This window comes from Mytilus californianus, unplaced genomic scaffold (genome assembly GCF_021869535.1).
Source record: "Mytilus californianus isolate M0D057914Y unplaced genomic scaffold, xbMytCali1.0.p SCAF_6, whole genome shotgun sequence".
NCBI classification, from domain to species: Eukaryota; Metazoa; Mollusca; class Bivalvia; order Mytilida; family Mytilidae; genus Mytilus; species Mytilus californianus.
The window spans coordinates 87,498,278-87,504,616 of NW_026262712.1; positions in this window are offsets into that span (position 1 = coordinate 87,498,278).

Below are 6,339 nucleotides of genomic sequence, written 5' to 3' on the forward strand. Positions count from 1 at the left end.
TGGCTTAATCTGGGACATTATATATTAACAAGTATAATAGTCCCAGGTATAATACAGATTATATTGATAAAAGAGTTAGACTATTATTTTGAGACATATGTCACTATCGCTCGATTAAAATTCAATATAATTTGAGGATTACGATTTTTGTGTCTTGTATGAATTAGAGTTTTCGGGGATTCCAATCAGTTTTCGGAGATTATTTTACCAGTTTTGGGATATTAATTATGTGTACAAGTTCATTTTCTTTACCTAGAGTTAATGACTCAATCCCTATTTCGCATCTGTAGGGACAGGTTTTATAAAACATGGTTTTGTTAATGAATTATTAAATTCAAATTTCTTGAAGATTTTTATTTTCAAAATAGAAAATTAGTAACAAAAATATTTCTTTATTTCAAGAATTCTTGTTCCTGTACTGCAGAATTGAAAAAAAATAGTTGAAAAAAGACAGTCAGAGGTAAATAATTTTTCACCATTTAAAAATTCCGCTATTATTTCATATAAAAAACACATTAAATTATCAGTGTAAAAAAAGTCAACTTTCACCAAATATTCAGAAAAAATCTATTTACCAGACCGTTTCAAACGAAACAGACTTCAAAGAAGCATATTCTGACTTGTAGATCATTTCCAAACGAAGCTTCACTGCTGAGCCACACTGTTTAAATATTTGTTAGCACTAAGAATCAGTTTCAGTTACTAACCAAAATGATATTCTAAACAAAAATCATTAGTCGACAGAGGACAGAAAATAACATAACAAAAGAATAAAAACACAAACACAATTAATACATGTGGTCCACAAAACACTGCACAGAAAGTTAAAGATTAATGGGTTACACGGACCAATCAAAATCTGGGATGTACTACATGTAAGTTGCCACATAAGGATAAGCAGTTTATGCTCATCTAGCATGGCTATATAGTGGCATCCGTTGCACATGAAAAATAAAATCCGCTGAAAAATCGAATTCTGTAATAAGTCATTAAGGGGTAGTAAATTTTACTATAAAAAAGTAAAATGTGTCTGAGGACACGAATGCCCACGCTCAAGCTTTGCAATTTTCCATGTTAAAAAGGGACATAGAACGGTAAATGACTCACAACTATGTCTGCGTGTTGTGGTTCTTATAGCATTGTGTATGAGTTTCATAAAGTTTGCATGAGGCAAGCTTAAGTAAGGGTGCGGAAACGAAAATGGGACGGACAGAAGGACGGACGGAAAGACGGACGAAAGGACAGACGGACAGACGGAAAGACGGACGAAAGGACAGACGGACAGACGGAAAGACGGACGAAAGGACAGACACGTGAGCGGACGGTTAAGGGTAACACTTAATGCCTTCGTTGCCTACGGCGGGGGCATAAAAAAGGAATAAGATTCCAAGAGGATCATAAAAAAATCATAAGTTAAAGAAAATCGGACAATATCATGACCAAAAAGAAATACGTCGAAAAGAATAACAACAATCTATAATACCGTGACTACTCCGAACATAAAGGCTGAGCATTATGACCGCACAAAAAAAACCCGGGTTAGCGGGAAAAGAATGAAATCAAGAAAAGAAGAAAAAAATAGTCTCACTTGAAGTAAGTACTATGCTAATTAGATAAAACTGAGATTTTATAAACAAGGTTTATAATTATATGCAAAATTATTTCATAGTACCACAATCAAGATCGTTATGTATGAAAATAGAATCGACATTGCTATCAATAATTGGAGGATCAATGAATTTCCATTAAAAAAGCAAACTTTTCAAAGGTTTTTGCTCAATCCTATACACTAAATACAAGGCCTTAACATAAGAACTGTTACCACTGATTTTATGGATCCAAATATGTGGACAAACTAGAATGTGCGTATTCACTACAAAGCACGATCTAATAGATTTTACCTTTCGAAATAAATTATCCTTTCATAGCATGTAAAAGTTGTTCTCAGATACCAGGCTTATAATTAGGTTCACCAGCATTTCGCCTACATCAGACTCACAAGTTGCCGTCCATCTAAAACCTTGGTAGGCGAAATTAAATATGAAGTTGAAGTATATCGAAAACCAAAAATTCCGAAAAGTTGTGTTGAATACGGCTTAGGCTATCTTTGACTGGGGGTCGAAATGAATAATTCATTTTTCTTAAACAGTGAATTTAAGGAAAATAAACGTATCAGTGATATTTCATGTCAACACAACACGAACGTGCTGACGCAGACCCAAAAGTGGCGCTTGAATAAAAACAGTTCCGAACAGGCAAAATCAAATACGAAGTTGATAAAGCTTGAAAACAAATAATTCCGAAAAATTGTGTCAAATATGGATAACAACTATTTTCAGTTCATCCTGAAAAAAAAGCGTTTTACATATTTTACAGACAAAATTGGAAAACTGAGTCAAAAATACAAATTAATACCCCGCTACATCATTTATTAACTTGGAAAAGTCCATGTTTTGTTACAGGTAACCCCAAAATTCATTCATAAAAATCAAAAAAAGGATTATGCATAATGGCATCATGTAATAAAATTTCCATGAAGGTTTCACCGAATTTCACACAGTGGTTATGGAGGCGATTTGGGTGCAATGTTGGGATGGACGGACAATCGACCGTAACTCCAAACGTGATATCATATAAAATACAATAGATTCAAACGTACGCGTATCAATACCAAAAAAAGATAAACGACTTTTACTGAAATTTTAATCCTATGGTGGAGATATGTATGACAATAAAGATGACAAGGAATATGCTATTGGAGTATGCATTTCCATTTGAAAACAAAATATATAGAATTATTTCAAGCTCCTGGAAAAGTTTTTGGGATATTAATTAGATTTTGGTTTGAACGAAATTTCACAGTGACCTATAGCTGTTAGTTTCTGTTTCATTTTGTCTCTTGTGGAGAGTTGTCTCATTGGCAATCATACAGTGTACCACATCTTATTTTTTATATTTATATACTAGATTTGACCAAATATCAAGCAATGCAGCTCTTAGCTTTTCATCTAAATTTCGCTAAACGTCAAATATTTTTGGGTGAAAACATTATATGATGTCATATACATACAGTGTTCGTTTATTTGTAATATCTAAAATGTTAATGCATTTTAAGAAATCTAGAAATTATTTATAGAAGATAAAATCTTTTGGAAACATACCTGAATTAGGTTCATGAAACAGAATCTAATTAGGTTCACATCAAGAAAGTCCCCACTGCAATGACCATCGTCTTTAATAGTTTGAAACATATCCATCTAAAACTGAGCACTTTCTTTTCGTAAAATATTCCACCAGCTTTCAATCCGTTGATTACATTTACTTGTACCATAAAGAAATGCGTTTGTTTCATGGCCATCACAGTCTCGTATAGCAACCTGCAGTTACCGAACAATTCCATTTTCAGTTCCAAGGTCTGCCCTGATACATCGAGGACAACCACCTACCTCACGTACGGTATCAATAAAATACCCTGCAATTACATAAGGGTCTTTGTTCGTTGTGTCAGCTTCTAACCACATGATGCTGCGTGAAAATCCATCAATGCATCCATGAATGCATATTCCATAGGCTTGTCATATCCGTCCATGTGCCAAATGTAGTTAGGACCGTCATTCATATATGTTCGTCTAGTCAATTTTCTTGCTTTCGACATTTCACACCAGTTGGGTCAAGGCATTTGATTATGAGTTGGACAGATTCTTTGTCTATTTCAAGTCCTCTCTCTAAACATTTAGTGTGCATCCATCGGTACCCATGCAGTTGTCCAGATACCTTTAACTCTTTAGATATAAATGTAGCAACATCAAACAAGTTACTTCGAGATCTTCGTCGATATAATTCTATTGATGCAACAATTCGTTTCAATTGTCTTGTGGAAATAATAACCTTATGTTTTTTTTGGCCAAAATATACTTGATTTCGTCGGAAGTAAGGCGTAGAGTATAGTACACTTCAATCAGAATATTCCTTTGTTCCAATTCTTCCAATACAATAAGTAATCAACTTGCTGTTTCGAGTCTATCGCTAAAACGCACCTGAGAAAACTATTTATTGGCAGAGAAATATCGTAAAATCAAATAAATGATTCAATAAATCATATAAATTATTTGTTATATCAAATTATTAATTTTTTATATCAAATTATCACAATTTGTTATATTAAATTGATAATTTGTTATATCAAATTGATAATCTGTTATATCCATTCATTCATTCATTCATGTCTTTATTTCCTCATAATTGAGATATAATGAATACACAAAATTAACTAAATATCACACAACAAAAAGAATAAACGAAATAGGAACAGAACAAAAAAGGTTTTTTTTTTTACATAAACAGACAAATATACACTTTAGTCATTCGGCATAAAGTTCTTATGCAATCTTGAATGATGACATATCATGTATTGCCTAACCTGACACAACGTCCGTATGTTGCTACACATTGAACAACATGGGCGTGGCAAAGCTTCTCAAACTCCGAATGTTCGGCAATGACATTTAACGGAATTCGACCTAGTAAAATTTGATAAACATCCTCATCATCATATTCGCTTAGTTCGCAATACAGTTGTAGTGAAAAATTCTCAATAATCATATTCCACCACAATTCTCGCAGCTCTGTAGTACAAATGCAGGAACAACATGCATGTACATAGACATCATCAAAGTAGTGTTTGCATGCGACGCACTTATTTCCTGATGAATTTGGTATATCAGTTAACAGTTTTGTAATGAAATAGGAATTTCGTATTTCTGCAAACGATTGTGCTTTTTTCCAGAAGTTGGTCATAGAAACTGTCTTGTGAATATTTTTAAAACGTATAAAATTGTCATCTAACGCAATACGGTTTAACCAGTTGACTGACTGCTGTTCGTTAACTGTTTTGTGAACAATCGATTTCCATTGACTTTTTGATGGAAAACTCCCAGTATCAGTATATTCGGTAAGATATTGAATAAGTCCATATGTTTTTAAAATGTCAATAACATCAGGAATGTATCCATAGTGACGGCGGTGAGGGTCTATGAGGAATGAAAATAGTCGAACCAAAAATATTCTTTTTGAAAGATAATTGTTATCTAACATACACAGTTTTTGAAAAAAGAACAGTTTTCTTTTGTGAATAAAACTCATAATCGGATGAATCCCAATAATGCTCTCGCACATATCAGATCTGGTAGAAGTTTTTAATTCTAAAACGTGTTTGGCAATGAAGTGTTGAAAACAATTTAGCATCGTTATATCACATGATTTGAGGTTACTCCATGTTTCGCAGCCATAAAGAACGCTCGGTAAGACTACAGTTTTGTATAATTTAACTAATACAGACGGATTAGTTGCTCTTGACATTACTCCCTTCAATGCAAAGTATGCGTTTTTACCTTTTCTACAAGCATTTATAGTTCTGTTCTTAGTTTTGAATCGAGAACTAAGTTCTATACCTAAATGTGTATAGTTGTCAGATAATGGAATATTCTTATTTCCAATACACCAGTTGAAGTTAACATTGCTTTCTCTTGTATTTACGGAGAATTGCATAATACTTGATTTATTTGCGTTAAAACAGAACCGCCAATTTCTAGAGTACTCGAAACACACATCAAGCATGCGTTGAAGAGACAGTGGGGATGTGGCAATACAAGATATGTCATCAGCAAGAGCAGGTGCGCAGCAATTGATACTGTATATACCTGTATTTTGATTGTAATTTTCAATTTCACATATTAAATCATTAATAAAAATTAAATACAATAAACCAGACAGCACACTACCTTGTCTTACACCTTCCAACACTGGAAAAAAATTTGACTGATGCTGGTTAACAACTATAGCACTTTTGGTGTTTGTATGAAAATCATTGACTATTATCCATAATTTACTGTTCACACCTAGTTGATACAATTTGTACATGAGACCTAGTCTCCAGACCGTGTCGAATGCCTTCCTACTATCTAGAAAAGCTACAAAAATCTTACTACAAAATTCAAGATTATGGAAAATTGTCTCGTGTAGATTAAAGGAAGCTGTTAGGCAACCGAGGTTCTTCTGAAATCCTTGTTTTTGGCAGTTCGGGAAGTTTATATTATCCAATTCGATTAGCAAACGGTTTTTTATAACATGCTCAAAGACCTTTGAAACACACGGCAAAAGTGTAATCGGACGGTAGCTGTCAGGAGATGTTTTAGGTTTATTGTTTCCTTTATAGAGTGGTACTAGTAAACCGAACTTCCAGTCGTCAGGTACACGACCTTTCTTCACTATGAGGTTAAAAAATGAAGTAAGGCAACGGATAACAACTTCTCCGCCGTATATTAAATGTTCATTTTGAAT